General features: G+C 38.0%; 1 protein-coding gene across 1 annotated transcript in view; it reads right to left on the reverse strand.

The window, feature by feature from the left end:
- The window catches only part of LOC6036601 (sodium channel protein 60E), a 396,931-nt gene extending 373,357 nt beyond the window's left edge, over positions 1-23,574 (reverse strand). Inside the window, 1 exon segment of the mRNA XM_038261893.1 lies at positions 22,126-23,574. The gene's annotated coding sequence lies outside the window, so the exon portion shown is untranslated.
- Positions 23,575-23,909: the final 335 nt, after the last annotated feature.

The raw sequence follows: 23,909 nt of genomic DNA on the forward strand, positions 1-23,909 counted from the left end.
GTTTTTGTCGTAAGGTACCGACAATTTATTTTGAACTTAGAATTTTAGAAACTAATTATTACAAACAGATTGTTTTGCAGCATAATGTTTTTTTCCATGCCTTTTTGCATTGAAATGTATGAAAAAAAATGTATCGGCATTTTTTGGCACTCAAAAACCTAACTTTTCGCTAACCCGCCTAATTCCCTAACAGTAGTTTTCTAATTTCTTAACGAATTGTTTAAATATGACGAGTGCTTTAATAAACGAGTTTCGCTGCGAGTTGCAGACATTAATTACAAATCCGAAATACTTTTGAGTAGAATAATTCAGTGAAGGTTTATTTCTCTGCTTTAGTTTTCAGTTTGTTTGTTTGATCATCTAAAAACCAAAACAGTGTTGAACGTATTACTTTTCTCTACAAATACTGAAAAATTTAAGTTTTTAGCACTTTTGTTTATGGTCATGATAGGTAAGGTTGGGTTAGTTAGTTCACACTCTGTGGTGGGTAATTCTCTACCAACTCACACGAAATCGGGAAAAGTTGCCCCGACCCCTCTTCGATTTGCGTGAAACTTTGTCCTAAGGGGTAACTTTTGTCCCTGATCACGAATCCGAGGTCCGTTTTTCGATATCTCGTGACGGAGGGGCGGTACGACCCCTTCCATTTTTGAACATGCGAAAAAAGAGGTGTTTTTCAATAATTTGCAGCCTGAAACGGTGATGAGATAGAAATTTTGTGTCAAAGGGACTTTTATGTAAAATTAGACGCCCGATTTGATGGCGTACTCAGAATTCGAAAAACGTATTTTCATCGAAAAAACACAAAAACGTTTTAAAATTCGTCCATTTTCCGTTACTCGACTGTAAAAAATTTTGGAACATGTAATTTTATGGGAAATTTAATGTTCTTTTCGAATCTACATTGACCCAGGAGGGTCATTTTTTCATTTAGAACAAAATTTTTCATTTTAAAATTTCGTGTTTTTTCTAACTTTGCAGGGTTATTTTTTAGAGTGTAAAAATATTCTACAAAGTTGTAGAACAGACAATTACAAAAATTTTGATATATAGACATAAGGGGTTTGCTTATAAACATCACGAGTTATCGCGATTTTACGAAAAAAAGTTTTGAAAAAGTTACTTTATGCGTTTCTCTTTGTTTCGTCGTCCGTGTCTGTCGCGGGTGACCATGAACGGCCATGATCGATGACGACCAACTTTTTCAAAACTTTTTTTTCGTAAAATCGCGATAACTCGTGATGTTTATAAGCAAACCCCTTATGTTTATGTATCAAAATTTTAGTAATTGTCTGCTCTACAACTTTGTACAACATTGTTACACTCTAAAAAATAACCCTGCCAAGTTAGAAAAAACACGAAATTTTAAAATGAAAAATTTTGTTCTAAATGAAAAAATGACCCTTCTGGGTCAATGTAGATTCGAAAAGTACATTAAATTTCCCATAAAATGACATGTTCCAAAATTTTTTACAGTCAAGTAACGGAAAATGGGAGAATTTTTAAAACTTTTCAAGTGATTTTTTCGATGAAAAATACGTTTTTTCGGAATTCTGAGTACGCCATCAAATCGGGCGTCTAATTTTACATTTTTTTTTTGAATTAAATATACTTTATTGAATCTTTCTTATAATAATTACATTTGGTTTACATAATAAGTGGTCAGCTGTGGCTCTTCAGCTTTAGTTTGCTTTTCGTGATTTAAACACTGTTCATTTTTATAACTTTAAAAGTATATGATTTATCATTTTTGTAACACTAGGTACAATGAGGAAAAAAAAATGTTAAGAAAACATAACCTAACCTAAAACTAACTTAATCTTACCATAAACTAAACCAATCCTTGAATCAAGGGGTATTCAGATATAGCACATTTTTCCCTGAATTTCAAACATTTTTCTTGAATCTTCTGATCCAACATTTTAACTTCTGCTAATTCATGAACCTCACTTGATCTTGTCCAGCCAGGAACATTCAAAACCATTTTGAGTACCTTGTTTTGGACACGCTGGAGCTTCAATTTATGAGTTCTAGCGCAACACTCCCAAACAGGTACTGCATACTCAATAACGGGGTAAATTATTTGTTTGTAAACTGCTAACTTATTTTTCAAAGATAGCTTTGATTTTCTGTTAATTAAAGGATACAAACACCTGATGAGAATGCTGCACTTGTTCAATATTTTATCTACATGCTGTCGAAACAAAAGTTTCGAGTCAAGTATGAGACCTAAATAGACAACTTCCTTTGACCAGGGTATCGAAACATCATTCATTTTAATCAAAACATCATCCTTTGGGACAAATCTGGCCGATTTGGAAAGTGGAAAAATGATGGTTTGAGTTTTGGCTGCATTTATGCGAATTTTCCAGTCGCCAAAGTATTCGGAAAGAACGTCAAGACCCTTCTGAAGACGGCCAACTAAATATCTGGTTATTTTACCCTTATAAATAACGGCAGTGTCATCAGCAAAAAGTGACAACACACCATTACCAGGAAGAGTAGGCAAATCAGATGTAAAAATATTGTACAGAAGTGGGCCAAGAATACTTCCTTGGGGAACCCCAGCATCAATGTTGAATAATCCAGAAGCAATCCCATTCAGAAAAACCTTGAACGATCTCTCCGAAAGATAGTGCTGGATAATTTTGATAAGATACATTGGAAAACCGTATAAATACAGTTTATGTATCAAACCATCATGCCAAACATTGTCAAAAGCCTTCTCAACATCCAACAAAGCCATAGCAGTTGATTTAGACTCAAGCTTGTTCTGCTTGATGATTTTAGTTACTCTCGTAAGCTGATGAGCAGTATTATGTCCCTTTCGGAAGCCAAACTGCTCGTTCAAAATTATATTATTATCGTTGGTAAAATCCAAAAGCCTTGAATAGATGACCTTCTCAAAGAGTTTGGACAGACTACTCAAAAGACTAATGGGACGATAACTTGTTGGCGATGTTGGATCTTTTGAGGCTTCAAAATTGGTATGACTTTGCCCAGCTTCCAATTGGTGGGGAAGTAACCAAGTTGCAAACATTTATTGAAAATATTGGCTAGATGTTGAAAGAACTGATCACTCTGTTTTTTCAACACCAGATTAAAATGTTATCAAAGCCTGGAGCTTTCATATTTTTCATTTGTTTAACTGCAACTTTGACTTCCTCACCAGAAACATGGGAATCTGCAGGAAATTCAAAGGTAGAGTCATTGATTGTTGAAATACTATTGGCAACTGATGTTTCTTTACGGCTGGTCATGGAAGCGCCAAGATTATGTGAACTAACAAAATGAAGCCCAAGTGCATTTGCCTTTTCCTCGGATGTAATCAAAGGAGAATCCTCAACAATAAGAGGAGGAATAGGCTTTGGTTTGTTTTTAAGAACTTTTGAAAGTTTCCAAAATGGTTTTGAATAATTCCCAAGCTGGCTTACATGTTTTGAAAATTCTTGATTTCTGATATTGTCAAGTCGGTCTTGTATGATTTTGTTCAAATTGTTAACTGAAATCTTTTGTCATAGTCCCCAGTCCGTTGATATTGTCTCCTATAAACATTCCTAAGTCTAATCAAGTGTTTAGTATCTACGTCAATATCAGTTACCTTAAAATTAACAGGAACCTCCCGAACGTTGGCAGCCTCTGCTTGGTTGATAGCCTGCTGGATCACCTCCAGCGAACGATCAATATCGGCAGAAGTTTCCGGGTGTTGATCATAGTCGATGTTGCTGTCGACCACTTGCTGAAACTGCTGCCAGTCAACGTTGTGGTAATCTTTCCGGGTTGGTTGCCGCTGCGGAGTAACGGAAGCTCCAACCTCCACAACCACCGGATAGTGATCAGAACTCAACTCTTCAAACACCTCAGGATGAGCCACGTTCTCAGCCATATTGGTAATGAAGAAGTCGATGATTGAGTGATTCCCAGACCGAGCCACCCTCGTTGGACGATCCGGACTCACAACGTTGTAGTATCCGTTTTGCAGATCGTTGTGCAGAATCACTCCGTTCCGATTCCTCCTGCTGTTGCCCCAAACTTCATGCTTCGCGTTGAGGTCACCAGCGATGATGTACTTTGCGCTCCGCCGTGTCAGCTTCTGGATATCGCTCTTCAGTTTTGCTGCTGAACCATCTCTGGAATTCACCTGACGTGGGCAGTATGCAGCAATGAAGAGTACTGGGCCAACCGAAGTGGGAATTTCCACCCCAACGGCCTCGATGATGTCCAGCTTGAAGTGTGGCAGCCGGCGTGGCTTGAGATCACGATGAACAGCGACAAGCACACCTCCTCCTCCAGAGGTGGTCCTATCGAGCTGCGTCGCGATCTTGTAGTTTTGCAGATAAACTTTTTCACCGGGCTTCAGATGAGTTTCCGTGATGGCAGCTACGTCGATCTCCTTCTCGCGAAGAAAATCCACCAGCTCTAAATTCTTCCTCCTAATGGAGCAAGCGTTCCAATTCAGCAGCTTGAGGGACCTACGATCCATACTGGATGACGAACGAGGTCAGCACTTCAATCTGCTGGGTCTTGGTTTTGCATCCACGCAGTGCAGCGGACATCTGTTTGAAAATATTGAGGAGTTCGGTTGAGGTGTAAAGATCATTACCATTTTCCTCAACTGCTGGTTCTTGGGTTGGTCTTGGCTCCTGGCTGAAGCCCGGTGGTGGCGGTCTCGGCTCCTGGCTGGAACCCGGCCGTGGATGATTCATCTCAGCTCTCTTCCTGGGATCCAACGGCAACGGTGCCAAGTTCGGGACCTGGCGTCGCGGTTGAAGAGGTGGAAAATTTTGCTCCACCAGGGCTGGAGGAGTTCTACGACGCTGAGGCTGATTCTTCGTCGATGCTTGCTGCCGAATTTTCACGAACTCAGCTCTCTTGGGGCACTTTCGGTCGGTTGACGAGTGCTCACCGTTGCAGTTGAGGCACTTCACCAGCGAATCTTGGATGCACTGGGATGTGATGTGCGCATCGGTACCACATTTGGCGCAACGACGCTTCAGGTGGCAGTTCTTACCTCCGTGCCCGAAACCCAGGCAGTTGAAGCATTGTGTGACGTCACGATGCACTGGTCGGTATCGCTCCCACGACACGATAATGTTGAAAACCGCTCGAATTGCCTTCAGCTCAGGAAGCGTCGTCGATCCCTTAGCCAAATGCAGCAGGTAGAGCTGGTCACGGTACTTGATGTCTTTGTTGCGTCGGCTCATTTTGTGCACGGCCAACACATCCAGTTTCAAAACTTTTAGCTCGGCAGCTAATTCCTCCACTGGCATGTCGTACAGACCTCTGACGACGATTTTGTACGGCTTATCCATGGCGACATCATGGGTAAAGTACTCCGCCTCGTTTTCGGTCAAGTAATCCTTGACCAGTTGATAGTGCTGCCTGGATTGCACCAGCACCTTAAATCCGTCCTGACACAGACGAATGTTGCCTAGGACTTTCCCAGACTTGATGAGTTCAACCAGCCCCGCTCGAAAGTCGATCGTTGCTGCTGATTGCCGCACATAAAAAGGAGGCAGTTTCTCCTTTCGCTGTTTCACTTCATTCTCCTTTGCTTCCGCTACCTGGTCCTCGTCAGGCAGTCCAGCAAACTTGTTGTTCTTCAATAGCTGCTCCTCGTGCGACGAAGAGTTCTCCTCCTCCTCATCCATCGGTACAGTACCGTCGCTCTTTTTCGTCTTTTTGCTGTTCGATGTCACTTCCAAAAGCACCTTCCTTTTGGAAATCCCCGGTTTTTGGCCATCAGTTGAGGCCTCAACCTTCCTTTTGGAAATTCCCACTTTTTTGCCTGCTTGAGCCGCAGGTAGGGCAATATTGCCGGCGTTTTGCGCCGGGACGCGACGAGTCATGTTGATTCAGACAACCTTCACCAACGAATGCTCGGATAACAATGAATGGCTAATTTTACATAAAAGTCCCTTTGACACCAAATTTCTATCTCATCACCGTTTCAGGCTGCAAATTATTGAAAAACACCTCTTTTTTCGCATGTTCAAAAATGGAAGGGGTCGTACCGCCCCTCCGTCACGAGATATCAAAAAATGGACCTCAGATTCGTGATCAGGGACAAAAGTTACCCCTTAGGACAAAGTTTCATGCAAATCGAAGAGGGGTCGGGGCAACTGCTGTGTGAGTTGGCGGAGAATTACCCTGGTAAGTTGTTTATGGTGACAATAAGTAGGCAGAATAGTTAGTACGAGTTGTACATTTTATCCAAAGTGGGTTACAAACCGGTGAAGGTTAGCCATAACCTAGAAACAAATTGGTACAAAATTTGTCATTCATTCAGTGAGCTAGATAAAACGACAGCTCCCCAGTTTTGATTTCAAAAGTGTTCACCACTGAAAAAGAAGACACCGCAAATATGAACCATCGTTCACTGCCACTCCATCTGCCATCAAACACTGCTCAACCAAAGCTCAAACGACGACATTGGCGGCAGCAGTTGCACTTTAAAGTTTAATAGTTTCCCGTACTTAAAACCGAACGATGGCGTTTTCGAAAATGACGAGCACGACGATGGTGATGCATCTGAACGAGTTGTGCTAACACTTGAAATTATGTTCCCATAGGAGCCTCGAGTACGATGCACTAGGAAGGACAACGTCTCTTGACGATCCTGTGAGCACCATGCCCTCCTACTCAAAAGCTTTTTGTGACCAATTTTTGGAAGTGCTTTTGCAACAGTTGTTGCACGCTTGATGAAGTTTTAACCGACAATTTTGTAATTTTGAAGCACATTTCGATCTAATCGAATCAGACCAAAAATCTTTTCACAGGTTCGTCGAAGTTCATGTGAGTCTCTTTTAACTTCTTCTGATGATAAATTGAACAAATTGTTTCTTGCGTCAACCTTTAGCTTCAACCTGCCACTTTCGATAATGTGCCATCATATTTTACGCGCAAAATCCCGCTTTACATCCTCGCCAAACGAGGGCGACGGAAGCTTTTCCATTTTCTTCTCCCCCGCGCAAGGATAACGAGCTTGCTCTAGAAGTCTTCCTCCGCCGCCGCCGAGGAGCAAACCGAGAGCGTGAATGAAAATAATAACACTAAGTATGAAATGTTTCCGGGGAGGGAGTTTGCCCTTAACCGGAGAAGCTTCTGCTTTGCTGTGTTTGCTTCCGGTTTTTCCGTCGATAAAAAGTGAAGCATTTCCTTCTGCTGCGACTTTGACAGCTTTGCATCACACAGCGAAGTTGATTCGTTTACTGCCCAACGGCTTCCGGCTTCCGGTTGTCTCCGATATTGAGTTTATGAAATGACCTTATTTTGCTAAGGTGCTTTAGGGGCAGGTTTGATTTTTTTGCTTGTAGCTGTTTTTTGCATTTTGTCTGGCATTTACGGCACTTTGTAGTTATGTGGTATATTCAAATTACCTGAAACAATACTTCAAGTTCAATGAATTGGTTCTGAGGGACTAACCAAAAAAATATGCCCTACCTTCCAATTTTCAACTCGACTTTGTACATCACCAAATTGAACGCCAAAATGATGGCAGTAAATAAGAGAACCTTGCATCCATTCCCTCGTCCGGAACTCTCAATGGCAATGATTGAAGTATCGATCTGTAAGCTTTTGTGAGGCCGAACCAACGTCGAACCAAACCCGAAATCATGGCCCACAATCGATGAGTTTGCAATATTTATGAGGTCTCCATGTGCATGTTAAAACAATGGAAGTGAAAGCGGTGTGTTGCCCTGAGGTTATTCTTAAAAAAAGTTTGAAAAAACTAACAAAAAATTTGCTGCTGTCAAAAATAGTGGAATTTGTCATTTTTTGATTTATTGGGTACGATAACTTGTTTTCTATGTATTTCCAAAAAGGTTTCAAAAAGGATTCTTCAAAAAAAATTTCTTTAAAACAAATCCAAATGGTGTTGTTTATAAAGCATACGTCACTTTAACCAAACATTCTTCACCACATATGAAAATGAAAATGTTTTTTTTTTCAATTACCACGACATTTAAAAATAATTTTGATGACTCTAAATTTTGAAGATATTAAAAAGCAGGTTTAAATTATAAATCACGTTTTTTTAAATAGTTTTCTCTACGTTTTCGACCTTGTTTGTCATTAGGCCGATGCAAATATTTTTCAAAGTTTTTGTCCCTCGGCACGGCATTTGCATGGAAAAAGTGTTTTAAAATGCATTTTACACTAGTTTAGTTGTTTTGCAATCAATTGAAAAATGATGATTATTATTGGACATCAGGTTGCTGAGATAGAGCCGCTTTAGGAAAAAGAAACACGAAAATTGAAGTTTTCTTAATCTCACCAAAACAACCTACCATTTTCTAATGACCATTTCTCAGCAAATAATGATCCGATTTTCAATGTTAATGCATGAAACATTCGTGAAATTTTCCGATCTTTTCGAAAAAAAATATTTTGAATTTTTTTAAATCAAGACCAACATTTTGAAAGGGCCAAACAATGAATATTACGCCCATTTGCCAGTCTTGATTTAAAAAATTTAAATATTTTTTTCGAAAAGATCGGAAAATTTCACGAATTTTTTAAATGTTAAAATTGAAAATCGGACCATTATTTGCTGAGATATGGTCATTAGAAAATGGTGGGTTGTTTTGGTGAGATTAAGAAAACTTCAATTTTCGTGTTTCTTTTTCTTAAAGCGGCTCTATCTCAGCAACCTGAGGTCCAATCTTCAATGTCTCTTAGACAATTTTATAGCAAATTTTCTGAACTTTAAAAAAAATATTTTTAGAAACGGTCACTTATGATCACTATTTTTAAAAATTGAAAAACTGCAAATATTTCGCTAAAATAAAACTATATCTTGAAAACGGAGCCCTTTATCAAAAAATCTGTAAAGTACTTTTCGATTGCAAATTCAATTTTGCATTAAAAAATAATGTCAAACTTGTTTTTGCATGAAACTTCAATTTTTTTCCAAAAATCTTTATTTTTCAAAAATTCATAACTCGGTGGCAGATTTTTTGACCATGTTTCTCTATGGCTCAAAAGTTGCGGATTTTTGTCCCCTAAAACATATAAAAAAAACGAAAATCAAAAAATACACATTTTGGGAAATTGAGTTTTAGTGAAAAAAAAGTTGGTTAAAAAATCTGCAATTTTTACCGTGTACCTATTTTTTTCTCAAAAGTCCTCAAAAATACCTACAACTTTGCCGAAGACACCGAATTGATCAGAAAACTCACTCAAAAGTTACAGCTGTTTGAATATTTACATACCATTTTTGTATGGACAGCAGCCAAAATTGTATGGAGACTTGTATGGGTGAACCAATGACGCAAAATAGCTTATTTGGTCATAGGGAAGGCCCCCACAAAGTTTGAGCCAAATCAAAAAATACAAATAAAATCCATTTCCGGTTTTAGTAGAGGATTGCTCACATGACGATTAATGTTTTTTGTACGCAATTAAATTTGTGAACTTTTTGTGGAAAATGTAAATAATTTGAACAAAAAAAATACACTTCTTATAAAATTAATTTCACCGCGTTCTGGTTTACATAGAGCACACTGTACAGACTGCCAGCATATTTATTTACCGTGGTTAGCCTGAGTTTAGTACATCAATCATCACTTCGAGGCAGTGATTCTATCAATATTCTGCCATCCCAAAGCCTCTCGTACTCTCATCCTTCAAATTTTCTCGCACCTCTCCGCCACCCCCACTCCACTTTGTCTCGTTGATTGATCCGGAAAATGAAACGCTTCTCTCTCGAGCCCTGGGCCGACTTTCCTTTGTTTAGCCCCAACCCAACAAAAAAAAACGCGAAATTCTGCGTCTGTGTGTGTACAATCATGAAAATCAATCTTCTTGACTTGATTTATCAGAATTGATAGCAATTTTCCCGTCTGTTTCCATCTCATCCCCCTGTCCCCGAGCCGTCACTTTCCCTCGCCGGAATCGTTTCATTTATGTCACGATCAAATTCGCACCGACTTCCAGGAAATGTGCTTTTTCACACCGCCTAACCTGCTGCCTCCCGGCGCTGAAATGGGGAAGGGAAAGTGCCTTTTCATTAGACTCTCTGGGCTGCTGGGCCGAGAAAGGGATATCGATTTGGGCATTTTGGGCTGGAAAGTGCTGGGAAATTTTAAACCACACCACGCACAGCACACGGCAGGTTTAGTTGAGGTGAGATTTTTTTTTGCGTGTGAAAATTTGGGCAGGAAGGCTACGGAGTGACATAAACGGTTTTACTGCTAATTAGGGTTTAATGAAATTATTTTCGAAAGATTGTAAAGGCAGAGGCTGGTTATGGCCGAATCCTTTTATATTGTACAATTCAAGTAGTGGCAGCAAGGTTGAAAGTTAGTGCAATGCTTTTGCACTCATTGAACATGTTTTAACAAGGACTTTCCTTTCACTTAATCAAAAAGTGTAGTACAGACGACTCTCTGTTCAATTTAATTTCGCAGTCCCTTCAAAAGCATGCCTTGACTTTTTTCGTTCTATATTTTGATACCACCCAGTCTCGATGGTTCCTTCAATATCGATAAAGAGAGAGTCCAGTATATCAATAATTAAAAATCAACCTTATTTCAAAATAATTGCAAAAATTTTGAGTTGTCATAATTGAAAAGCTGTCAAAGGCAAACTTATGGGAAATCGGGCAAGTTTTCTGGTAAAAATATTTACGAGACGGAAAAAGCTAGTCTGTCATATAGAAATTGCCAAAAATCACAAAAAAACTATTTTTTCAACATTTTTATTTTCAAACCCGCTGTATCTTCCCATGGATTGGACTTGGTACAGTGGTCAATATCGAGACTTATATGTAAAATTGTCTGGGAAATCGATTCCCACTATCGGTTTTTAAAAATTTTGACGTTTTAGTAAATGATTTTTGTATTTTTTTAGGCGAGACATACCATCCTGCAATTTTCGTCAGTCTTTTTGTAACATCTTAGGCTATTTCCTTAAAAAATGTTAACAAAAAAATCGTAAAATCATCAAAACTCAAAAAATCTCGAGGAAGTGGAATGAATTTTTGTTTCAGTGCATTTTTTCAGAAAGCCCTTCCAATTTCCTATAAGTTTGTCTTTGACCACTTTTGATACGATGCAACGGCTTCGAGATACAGTAATTTTAAAAATTGCAAGATACAAAAATATTAAAATCACTTACCCCCTTCTCAAATGTTATTTTCGAGTACTATCGGCTCCATATACACAAAAATGGCTTATATAGGCCTAGGATAACATGTCTATAAAGTTTCATTGGGGTCGGGTCGGGTACAAAAGTACCAGAAAAATTCCTGATTTGAGCTGGAATTGCTCTACAGCATCACAAAAGGTAAAGAAGATCTAATTTATTTTTTTCAAAAAAAAAAGTATTATTCACTTTTTTTTCAAATTTTGTGTGGTTTTTTTTTATCGATCAGTAGTGCGGTGCCTGTGTGGACGCGTAGTCCTGTTTTTTCGTGTTATTTTCCGTCTCTTTTGTGTCGCTATTTGTGTACATGGGGTGATTGGATTTCTTCTTCTTCTTTTTTCATTTATTTTTTGTTCGCGCGTTCGTTGGCCGATGAATTTTATTTTTGTTCTCTTTATATAGTTTTCGATAGAAACGATCCGATTTTTGTTTTTTGAGACAAGCAAGTCGTATTGCTGGATTAAGTCCTTTCCATATCATCGAGGATCGGAAGGCACGTCGACGGATATGTTTTAAGGCTTATGATATAAAATAATTTTAATGAATGAAGCCTTTCCTACATCACCGTTGATCGGAAGGCACGCCGACGGAGAATTTCTGGAGAATCGCGGTCGAATTAATACTATATTTAAATCCCTAGATAGGTATCTTTCCGCAGCCGGCTGCCTAAGATTTTTAAAATTTCAACCGATAAACAAATTGCTCATGGTCGCATCACCTACCACAGTGAATCCTGACCTCATACCCATCTTACTAACTCATGTGATACTTTGTCGGAGACGCAGTCGACTTGACGGTCCCATCACTCAAGTATCGGACTAACATTCCCATCCACTTCCCCGTGTCTTACCACTGGTCGTGGCCGGCGTCGTTATTGATCAGCACGATAGGGACCTTTGAAAATTGCGAAGGGGTGATGATTGGTTCCTACTTTTCATCTGTGGTCCACAGAGCAATGTTTGGGGGTCCTGGTCAATAACGAAGTAGCAGCTACGGGTAGACACCAATGCTATGCTATGCTATGCTAATTTTGTGTGGTTTTTTTATCATTAAAAAAATATTTTAATGTATGAGCTAACATGGGCACTATGTTTTAGAGGCCAAAAATGAAAAAAAAATATTAAATAACAAGCCATTGGGTACCATCCACAAACCACGTGGACACTTTTTTGGAAATCTCAAAGACAAAAATCTGACTTTTTAACAATTTTACCTAAAATTTGTATGTATTTTGTTTAAAAGCTTATAGTACGTAAAAATAAAGTTTGATATTTTAAATCTTATTTAAACGGAATTCAAAATAAGAATTTTTAGCGTAACTATTTTTTTAAACGTAGTTGAAAAACTTTTTTTTAAATAGTGCAAGGACTTAGTGTGGCCTAAAGTAATAATCTTGATACAAACCATACCAGTTGGAAAATATTTAAAAAATAAATTGAAATCCTATCAATATCACCCTGGTTTACGGTACTTCAAGTTATGCAAAAATTTAAAATTACAAGCCAAGAATTTTACACAAGTTTATGGACTTCTGAAACATTTTGTTACTTTGGCAGTTGTTTTTTTAATCATTAGATTTGAAAATCTCTTAGTATTGACGATATTTTTTTACGAAAGAAAATAAGTGTTTTTGGTGCTGTACATCAGAATTTCACAAACATTTCAAATATTTTTATATGAGCTTAAACATGCTTAATATGAGTATCAAAACAGGGAAATTCATTTCAAATGCAAAAAAAAATGATGTTTTTTTTAACATTTGGAAGGCGTACGACATAAACTTTGAAAGATATTTGCAACGGTCTACACAGAAAAAAATCAATTCTCGTAATCGTGAATTATGTTCACGAATGTGAGAACCACGAAGGAAATTATTCATGAGTTCGTGGTTCTCGCAATCGTGAATTTAATTCACGATTTGGAGAATTGACTTTTTTCCGTGTAAATAAATAATCATCTTGTAATTTTAAAAAAATATAACGTTATACGATTTTCTCTGTAAAGTTAACAATAGACTTTATCACTTTTTCAGAAAAATAATTAAATTTTAGAAATAATTAAAGATATAGGATGTTATTGGAGATTGCAATTTTTTGGCTTGCAAACTTGCATCTCGTTTACAGTAAATGCCTTACATCACTTCACATTTTTTCTTCCCCCTTAAGCTTATCTCGCGTAACTTTTCCATCAAAAGTAATTTTCAGCTGCTCCAATTCATGCTCGTAAAAACAACATCTCTTTCAAGGAAACCCCACCTTTGTGCGGCTTTCACAAAGCCAAAACCCCTCATCCCGCCACATTCACCTGGTGGAATGCCACGGAAAAGTAATTAAAATTCTGCAAAGTCGTAAAAAACGCAACGCACCGTTATCAAATTCTTCTTCGAGGGGCCTCGGAAACCACCACGAATGTGTCGCCCTTTTTCGAGGTGGGAGGCACAGAAGGCCAGTGGAAAAAATCAAGGGACTGAATTACCCGGCGAAAACCACCTGAGGGGAAACTCTTGCACACACACACACGGGGGGGAAAAGCTCGTTCCCAGACTTCATTATGGTGCAAAAGCAAAAGTGCTTTTCTTTCTTGCAGCGAAATGACATGGGGTTCCAAATTCGTAAACAACTTCAGTTTTTTGGCATTATTTTGAAAAAAAAGAAACGAAGGTAACGAAAGGTTGAGAACCTCTACGAAAGTTTTACCACGTGGCGCGGGGGAAAAACCAGATGTGAACACACCGCAAAGTACGAATCCGCAGGTCTCAATTTGCTAGCTGGTGGCTGCCAGTCTTTTTTAGCAGCCGGGGAAGAGAAAAGTAATTTGAAGATTACAGTTTCATCTGCTCTGTGGGTCTCGTGGCGCAGGGGTAGCGGCTTCGGCTGCCGATCCCGATGATGCAATGAGACGCGGGTTCGATTCCCGCCTTATCCACTGAGCTTCTATCGGATGGTGAAGTAAAACGTCGGTCCCGGTTTCTCCTGTCTCGTCAGAGGCGCTGGAGCAGAAATCCCACGTTAGAGGAAGGCCATGCCCCGGGGGGCGTAGTGCCAATAGTTTCGTTTTCGTTTTAGTTTCATCTGCTCGGAAAAGAAAAGGGTGTGGGAAAGTTCCTTTTCATCTTTTTCTTTTTTTTTTTTTTTGTTTTTGCTCAACACTCGAAGAACTTTTTCGATCAACCACGAAAGGACATCTTGTCCCTGGGTTTTTTTATTCGGCGGTATTGCTTGTCAAATGAAAAACTCAATGGAAATGCGAAAAAGTTTTCATTTAGCATCCCCGCAGCAACGGCAATTGTAATCCTTTAAGGACGAGTTTTTGGGAAGAAGTGCTTAAAAAGTTTTATTTTGGTTTCGATGGTAATCACCTGGATGGAATATCTTATGGATTATTTTGCGCTTTAATCATTATAATGCTTTGCTCTTAAACTTTTGACATTTTATCTTCGCATTTTACGTTTAGTTTAGGGAAGTTTGGAATGAAAATTACGTTTTTGAAATATGTTTTTTTCCAAATTGCTGGGTAGTTTTTGGTAATTATTTTTTTCTGGCAGCTAGCCTTTTTGCTCATAAACTCGTCGCCATCGTGCTAACTTGTCGTACGTGCATTTTGAGCCAAATTAAGTTAAGAACGCCATTTTGTGCAGCTTACAATGCCTCACCTTTTGACCTTCACAGATCCCCAAAATTCGATTTTAATCCTGAGATATTCAACAAAAACCGAAAAAACGCCGTGAATTTTTGTCACTTTACATTTGAAAGTAGTTTCAATCTTGTCGTGCTATCTAGTCACTCCATGAAAATTGATGTAAGTGCGACAAAAGGTCAAAGGGATTTCAGGCCAGGAAAGTCAGGATGCGTTTGTCGCACGTACAAGCTAGGACTCCAGCAACCAACTTCAACCAAACTTTGGGACAATACACAGAATGGTGAGCTAAACAAAACGTGTTTGTTATTGTTTACATTGCGTGCTCTCGTTTTTGAATATTCAAGGTCAAACATTTAAACGCGTTTTTCTCGGAACGTCAAAATGGCGGGTGCGACAAGATAGCACGACGACGTCGAACTGCTCTGTTGTAAAGTTATATTTAAAAAGTTTGCTTAAATTGACTCAATCTTACCATCTAAATAATTAAAATGGTTCATGGTACAATGCTCAGAACTTTAAACAACAAAGAAAAAATGATTAATTTTACCCCAGATCATGATGAATTTTCATCAGTTTTTGATGAATATTCATCAGGTTCTCATTTGTTTATGTAATATTACTCAAAAAAGTGGTAATATTCAACCTACCAAATTTTCAACATTCCAAAATTCAACTTATTTTTCTGCGAAGAATAATATTAAAAGTTGGCAAGGTACAAGTTCAAACCAACAAACTTTTGTATATTTTTTCTGCACTCCTTACATTTTTCTTAATGAAACTTCTGTTAAATTTGAGATGGGTAATGTAAACCATCTTCAGAAAATTTACAGTAAATGTAACCCTCTAAAAAATCGGTGTGAATCTTCTGAATGCATTAGAATACTGTAAAGAGGAGAATTCTTTTATTTATAAAATCATCGGTTTGACTTTGCTTATGTTTGAACAAAATTTGTAGCCGTATTTGTAACTTATATTCCCCACTTTTTTGTCAAAAAAGTATGATGGTATTTTTTTACGAAAAGTAAGTGGAAGGGCTCAACCAAGCTGGAGGAGGCCGTTACCAGAGCGTTTCAATAGGCTGTGGTAGAATCGATTCAATTATACTGGATCTGCAATTTGTACCAGCGAATCCGGAAATATTTGTTAGGAGTGGAAATATTCGGTGCTAACCCTTTCCCACTTTTCCATTCCCCAATCCCGATTTCCCCAACCCCAATTTTCCCATTTCCACTCCCCCCTAAAAATATAATAATTTGTCAATTTACACTAACACACCACACTTAACTGATTCGGAGAGTTTGGTACGGTATGTCCACGCATCCTTCCTCCCGTGATGATTCTGTGAAATGTGATCCATTCATAGAATCGGTCTCTGCGGTTAATGCAACGCAGTAGGCCTGGCCGCTTTAATTTTTTCTATACATTTTCGGGGTAACTCGAATGTACTGCAATTATTAATACTGACATGTAAGGACTTGGGGCGTAATCTAACCGCAAGTTCGTCCAGGATGCTTTCTTCGGACTGGCTGCGCTTGTGTTCGATTAGATTAGATTAGATTATATTAGAAAAAGTATGATGCTAATTTTGCTACAAATATGGGTCACACCAATAATTGGTCGTAGTGGTTAAGGCTCTACAAAAAAATGTTTTGCTATGTCCAGGATCATGTTTTGTCTCATTTTGCAGCGACTGAAATTATTATATTGAAAAATGTAAAAAAAAACTCAACAAATCGAAAAATATCTAGAAAAAAAAGAAATGCAGAAAAAAGACAAAAGATAATTGGAGTTTGCCGAATAAGCCAAAAACTTCAAAAATATGATATTAGCTGAGCAAGATAAATACATATAAAATTACTATAAACGAATAAAGTTAAAACATAATAAGAGAAGTAGAGTTTTTCACAGAGAAAAAAATGTTCAAAATGACGTCACGAGACAATGGACCTCAGATTCGTGATTAAGGTCCAAAATTAACTCTTGAGACAAAATTTCACGCAAATTGAAGATGGGCCAGGACAGCCAGGAGTCCCGATTTCGTGGGAGTTTTCATAGAATGACTTATTTGATGTTTTTATTATAATATGGGTAATTCTCCGCCAACTCGCAGTTGCCAAAGTTGTAGAGCAGACAATTACAAAAAAATGATATATAGACATAAGGGGTTTGCTTGTAAACATCACGAGTTATCGCGATTTTACGAAAAAAAAGTTTTGAAAAAGTTGGTCGTCATCGATCATGGCCATTCATGGTCACCCGCGACAGAAACGGACGACGAAACAAAGAGAAACGCAAAAAGTAACTTTTTCAAAACTTTTTTTCGTAAAATCGCGATAACTCGTGATGTTTATAAGCAAACCCCTTATGTCTATATATCATTTTTTTGTAATTGTCTGCTCTACAACTTTGTAGAACATTGTTACACTCTAAGAAATAACCCTACAAAGTTAGAAAAAAACACGAAATTTTAAAATTATTTTTTTTTCTAAATGAAAAAATGACCCTTCTGGGACAATGTAGATTCGAAAAGTACATTAAATTTCCCATAAAATGACATGTTCCAAAAATTTTTACAGTCGAGTAACGGAAAATGGGAGAATTTTTAAAACTTTTTTAGTGTTTTTTTCGATGAAAAATACGTTTATTCGGAATTCTGAGTACGCCATCAAATCGGGCGTCTAATTTTACATAAAAGTCCCTTTGACACCAAATTTCTATCTCATCACCGTTTCAGGCTGCAAATTATTGAAAAACACCTCTTTTTTCGCATGTTCAAAAATGGAAGGGGTCGTACCGCCCCTCCGTCACGAGATATCAAAAAACAGACCTCGGATTCGTGATCAGGGACAAAAGTTACCCCTTAGGACAAAGTTTCACGCAAATCGAAGAGGGGTCGGGGCAACTTTTCCCGATTTCGTGTGAGTTGGTAGAGAATTACCCAATATACTTTGAAAATCTCATGATTTGTTTGATTTTCATATTCAAAATGAGTAGTTGAAAACTTATAAAATTTTAAATAAGGTACATTATATAAAACATTTTGGAACAATAAGTTAAATTTGTTATACTGTCCCTGTTCGCATAAGTGTACCAGTAGCATTTTTGTCACTTTTGATTTAATTATGTAGTTTGGTTTTAAACCTTGTGTACACAGAAAAAAAATTATGGTAATATTCATCAGGAAATGGAGACAGATTGTGTGTCAAAAAAATGATTAATTTTACCCCGAAAAATGATGAATTTTCAACATTTTTTGATGAATATTCATCAGGTTCACATTTTTACACATTTGTTATGTAATATTACGCAAAAAAAGACTTTTTTTTCTGTGTACGTTCAAGAAACTAAAAATTGCGGTGTTTTCCAAAAAACAGAAGGAATCTACACTGAAATAAAAAAAGTACCTAATTCCTAAATTCAAGGAATTTTGTCTTCTTTTCTTATTAATCTAATTTAGATTCTGCGTGCGCAGCGCTCCATTTTTCGAGCACCAAAAATATTGCAATATGCTTGCCCCATTTTAAGGTTTTGTCAAAAATATAGGTGCTCACTTTTTAAATGATAGTTTATTGTCCAAGGATCAAAATGGACTTTCGATAATTGACCAATATTTATGCATTTGGGTTCTTCCAGGCAATTTAATGTCGAAAAATTGTTTTTTTTTACTATTTTTTTCGTTAAATGCTTATTTACAATTGGGTGGACTTTTTTTCATAGAACTAATGAATGTATCGTGTAGGAAATTTCACCACGAACATTTTTCTCTAAAAGAAAACGTAATTTTGATACTTCAGTGCCAAGATATTTTAGTTTTAGTGAGAAAAAAAGTGCCAATTTTACAAATTTCTCAGAATTCTTTTATTTATAAAAAGCACGGCCTATTATTTACATGCAGCATATGTTTTGGAAGCCAGAGTATGGTTTCTTATAGTTATTTTGGTCGCTGAATTCGGATCTGGAATCAAATTTCAGATTAACAGTTAAATTTGGAGCCACGCCCAAAAGTTATTTGCGGTAATATGCTGTAATTTGTTGTTTTTATAAGCCGAATCATATAGACCATAAGTAGTCAAATGATATTTTTTACAATAAACAAATAAACAAATAAACAAATTAATCGCTAGTGAATTCGGTCATATTTCATCACCTTTAATTGATATTAACTCACGGATTTTTTTAATGGAGATTGTTTTTTTCAACTTCTGATTGTTTTGAGAGGCTTCGTGGCGCGGTGGTTAGCGGCTTTGGCTGCCGATCCCTAATTGGCTATGGGGAACACACGCAAATAATTGAGCGTGGCTAAAATATCACTGTTCACTGTTTATCTGAAATTTGATTCTAGATCCGAATTCAGCGACCAAAATAACTATAAGAAACCACAGCAACTGGGCACGTGTGAAATTCATTTTAAAACACATTTTTCATCCAAATGTTGAAACCTAGGCTAGTAATTTCAAGTTTTTTTCGCTCCCCCTCCTTGATTTTAGTCAGAACCGGGCAGACGGTAATAACAAAAATCATGCCACTAATACTACACCCAAAATTCAGAGTCGAGATAATCGTTCTCTCAAAATTTATTGAGGGCTCAGTGCCAAAATCGATAGGGGTAATTCTCTACCAACTCACACGAAATCGGGAAAAGTTGCCCCGACCCCTCTTCGATTTGCGTGAAACTTTGTCCTAAGGGGTAACTTTTGTCCCTGATCACGAATCCGAGGTCCGTTTTTTGATATCTCGTGACGGAGGGGCGGTACGACCCTTCCATTTTTGAACATGCGAAAAAGAGGTGTTTTTCAATAATTTGCAGCCTGAAACGGTGATGAGATAGAAATTTGGTGTCAAAGGGACTTTTATGTAAAATTAGACGCCCGATTTGATGGCGTACTCAGAATTCGAAAAACGTATTTTCATCGAAAAAACACTAAAAAGTTTTAAAAATTCTCCCATTTTTCGTTACTCGACTGTAAAAATTTTGGAACATGTCATTTTATGGGAAATTTAATGTACTTTTCGAATCTACATTGTCCCAGAAGGGTCATTTTTCATTTAGAACAAAATTTTTCATTTTAAAATTTCGTGTTTTTTCTAACTTTGCAGGGTTATTTTTTAGAGTGTAACAATGTTCTACAAAGTTGTAGAACAGACAATTACAAAAATTTTGATATATAGACATAAGGGGTTTGCTTATAAACATCACAAGTTATCGCGATTTTACGAAAAAAAGTTTTGAAAAAGTTACTTTTGCGTTTCTCTTTGTTTCGTCGTCCGTGTCTGTCGCGGGTGACCATGAACGGCCATGATCGATGACGACCAACTTTTTGAAACTTTTTTCGTAAAATCGTGATAACTTGTGATGTTTATAAGCAAACCCTTATGTATATATATCAAAATTTTTGTAATTGTCTGCTCTACAACTTTGTAGAACACTGTTACACTCTAAAAATAACCCTGCAAAGTTAGAAAAACACGAAATTTTAAAATGAAAAATTTTGTTCTAAATGAAAAATGACCCTTCTGGGACAATGTAGATTCGAAAAGTACATTAAATTTCCCATAAAATGACATGTTCCAAAATTTTTACAGTCGAGTAACGGAAAATGGGAGAATTTTAACACTTTTTAGTGTTTTTTCGATGAAAATACGTTTTTCGGAATTCTGAGTACGCCATCAAATCGGGCGTCTAATTTTACATAAAAGTCCCTTTGACACCAAATTTCTATCTCATCACCGTTTCAGGCTGCAAATTATTGAAAAACACCTCTTTTTCGCATGTGCAAAATGGAAGGGGTCGTACCGCCCCTCCGTCACGAGATATCAAAAAATGGACCTCGGATTCGTGATCAGGGACAAAAGTTACCCCTTAGGACAAAGTTTCACGCAAATCGAAGAGGGGTCGGGGCAACTGCTGTGTGAGTTGGCGGAGAATTACCCATAGAATAATGGTACCAACTCACGCCATCATAACAAATGAGTTCATTCGTTAGTTGAATCAATAAATCTCCAACAAGGGTCATACATCGACTTCTGACTTCTCCTTGGTCACCAAGCTGTGGTGGCCGAGGCAGCTAAGTCATTGGATTGGTTTGTCAAAGGTCTCTGGTTCGATTCCCGTTGTCGACACTTTTGGTTTTTTGTTTGACGGATGAACTTTTTTTTGCAAATGAACCTCGAGAGAATAGTTCTATCGCCCATCTCGAGCTGTGTTCTCTGCGCCCGTGAATGGTACCACTATTCTCTCGACTCGAGACCATCATTCTCTCGGACTAGCGCTGCCAGTTTTGGGTGTATGTATGTATGTATGTATGTATGTATTTGAACCCCCGTCTTGGCAGGACTTGGCCATGACCACAGTATATTTCAACTGAGACGGTTCGGTTAGTAACCACCATATATCTCAAGAACCTTTGAAGCGAATACCTTTCTCTGGTTAACGATTTCTTGTGAAATTGTACAGACATTAGATCGGTAATGCAGATGACTCGGGCCAGGCAATCCACGACTCCCTCGTCCAGTTCATGAGTATATGAGATGGCCCTGGGCTGTTTTGAGACGGTGTTAGTAGTTATATAATGGTTTTGATATGTTATACCTTGTGACATTATTTCACCACTACGGATCAATTCAGTTCTAGAGTATTAACTCCATGATGGCCGACTGGTTAGCGTCCCAGACCACCAATCCAAAGGTGTGAGTTCGAATCCCACCTGAATCTTAAAGGTTTTTTGTTCATATTCAAAGTTCAATTCCTGATTCCAAATTTCAAGTGAACCAAAAATCATGCCACTAATACTGCTGAAATAACAGAAAGTTTCATAGAATCTTCTTGAAAAATCATTTTCTGCATAAGAGTTTAATAACAGTTTATGTTAAAAACATTTGTTGTTGATTTGTTGTTGATTGAAAGCCAAAACAACTTTGGAACAACATTTTTGTTATGGAATATCGGATTAGTTGTTGAAATAACAGAAAATAATAACAATGAATTTGTTCGTAGAACAACTTAAAGTTATATTAGTCTGTTATTTTAATAACAATCCAATGGAAAAAAATATAACGACGAATAACACATCTTGTTATAAATAACACAAAATCTTATTGGCCTAGTATTTTCAAATATCAATGAATGTTGTTCCCAAGTTACTTCCGTCTGCTCGAGTAGAGCTGAGGGTAATCACAGAGGATCTTTAGTATTTGTTTATATTTTGGATAAAAAATTAGTAGTATTATCATTAAATTCGTGCAAAATTGAAATACATTTTTGCAATGATGTCGATAAAATCACTTCCAAATACAAAAAATAAAATTCAATCAAAAAAGTTAAGATCGATCAATACTTACGTAATTATTTAAGCGTGTTTATACATGTAATCCAACAAGCGAATATGTTTTCTAGTTCAAAAGCTTAGGATTTGATAATGCTATTCACACACGAACACACAATCGCTGCAACTAGTTGCTGCATTAAGCCAGCAAAGCGCCACCAACAATAGTGTGAGAAAGATGGAGAAGACTGATAAACTTTTCAGCAGTTACTTGCACTTTTTTTTCGCCCCAGCGATATCTTCCCGGCGCAAAATTACTCCAATCAACACTTAATTTACACCCCTGCCACCACCGCCGCCATCGAAAATGCCATCGTCAGCGAACCGAAATTGTTTTCCATTTAATTTTCCGAATTTCACAATTTGCTCACACTTTCGATTTTTGTTCGCCTCAAGGGACTTGATTCCTTTTTTTTCCTTCGTCGTTGTCGTCTTTTCGCGGTCGCACAAAAAAGAAAAGAGTTTTTCTTCTTGATTTTTTGCTGTTGTTGTTTTTGTTTTTCTTTTGTTCACAAACCACCCTTGAAAGTGGGAACTTTTCCCACGCTAGTAAAAACGAGCCCCGTGGAGGTTAATTTTTCCTTTTCGGTTCGTTCGACTAATCCATTTGGTTGCTTGCTGGTGTGGTTCCACACTTAATCACCGAGATTTTCCCCCGAGACTGTCGAAATTACTGCTACTCACACACTTAGAGCCAGACTGCTTAAAACTGGTGTGTGGTTACATGGAAAAAAGCACACACATTTTTTTCCACTGCGGTTCAAAGTAGTTTTGCAGTGTGTGCACACACACACACGCACACAGACACACACACAGAGGAGGGGAAAATGGGTTAAACATGTTGCTGCATTCTCACACCACCCCACCAAATGATGACCAACGCGGCAGAATATCCTTGCGGGAATCCTTTTCTGAGTTATTTTGCTTTTGCTTTACGCGAAAAATAAAATGCTTCAAGGAAAAGTTCCGTTCGACAATTTTCCTCGCTCTAAATCCCTTTTTCAGGACATTCAGCTGACCCCTTTCTTCGGAGTCTGTGGTTTCCCCAGAAATTTACAATTATTTACATTGTTATTCCTGCACCAGTGGGGGAATTTTCACCGACAAAACCGATTTCCCAAACGTAGTCCTACGTCAAACCGTTTTTCTTCGATTTTAACTCTCTAATGCTTGTAACTTTTACATCATTTTTTCTCTCTCTCTCTCTCCAAATTCAGAGACCCTTAAGGAGGTCCTAAATTTACCCCCCGTTCACACACCAACACAGAGAGTCCCACACGTGGGTCAAAAGTGGCCTGTTTTTCGTCCACTTTCAAAGAAAATTGCTTCTTCTTCTTCCACCACCAAAGATTTTCCCCCAAAATCCAATACTGGCACAGGTGCTGCTGCTGCTGCTGCTGGCCCTGGTTCTGCTCCTGCAGGGTGCCTCCGGTGTGGAATTACGTGTCCAGTCCTGTAGAATACTCTCCGGCGACTGAACGACCGAACGGGGCCCGAAAGCCTCCGGAGTTTCAGTTTCTGGCTGCCTGTGGAGAGTTGGGGCCGTGTGTGTCCTGGCGGCGGCGGTTGATGGTTCCGACCGAGCAGGACTCGCGATGCGGAGATCGTTGGCGCGAGAGAGCAGAAGAGAGAGAGAGTTGGAGTATGATGAGAGAGTGAGTGATGGATTTGTGGGGAAAGTGGGTGAAAGGAGGAAATGAGTTACTTCAGGGGTGGTAACAATGCTGTAGTGTAAAAATAAAAATAAAAATTAAAAGTTACTGCCAAGTCTTTTGAGTTTCGAAGTTTCGACTATCCAAA

This window comes from Culex quinquefasciatus, chromosome 3, assembly GCF_015732765.1.
Source record: "Culex quinquefasciatus strain JHB chromosome 3, VPISU_Cqui_1.0_pri_paternal, whole genome shotgun sequence".
Classification (NCBI taxonomy): Eukaryota; Metazoa; Arthropoda; class Insecta; order Diptera; family Culicidae; genus Culex; species Culex quinquefasciatus.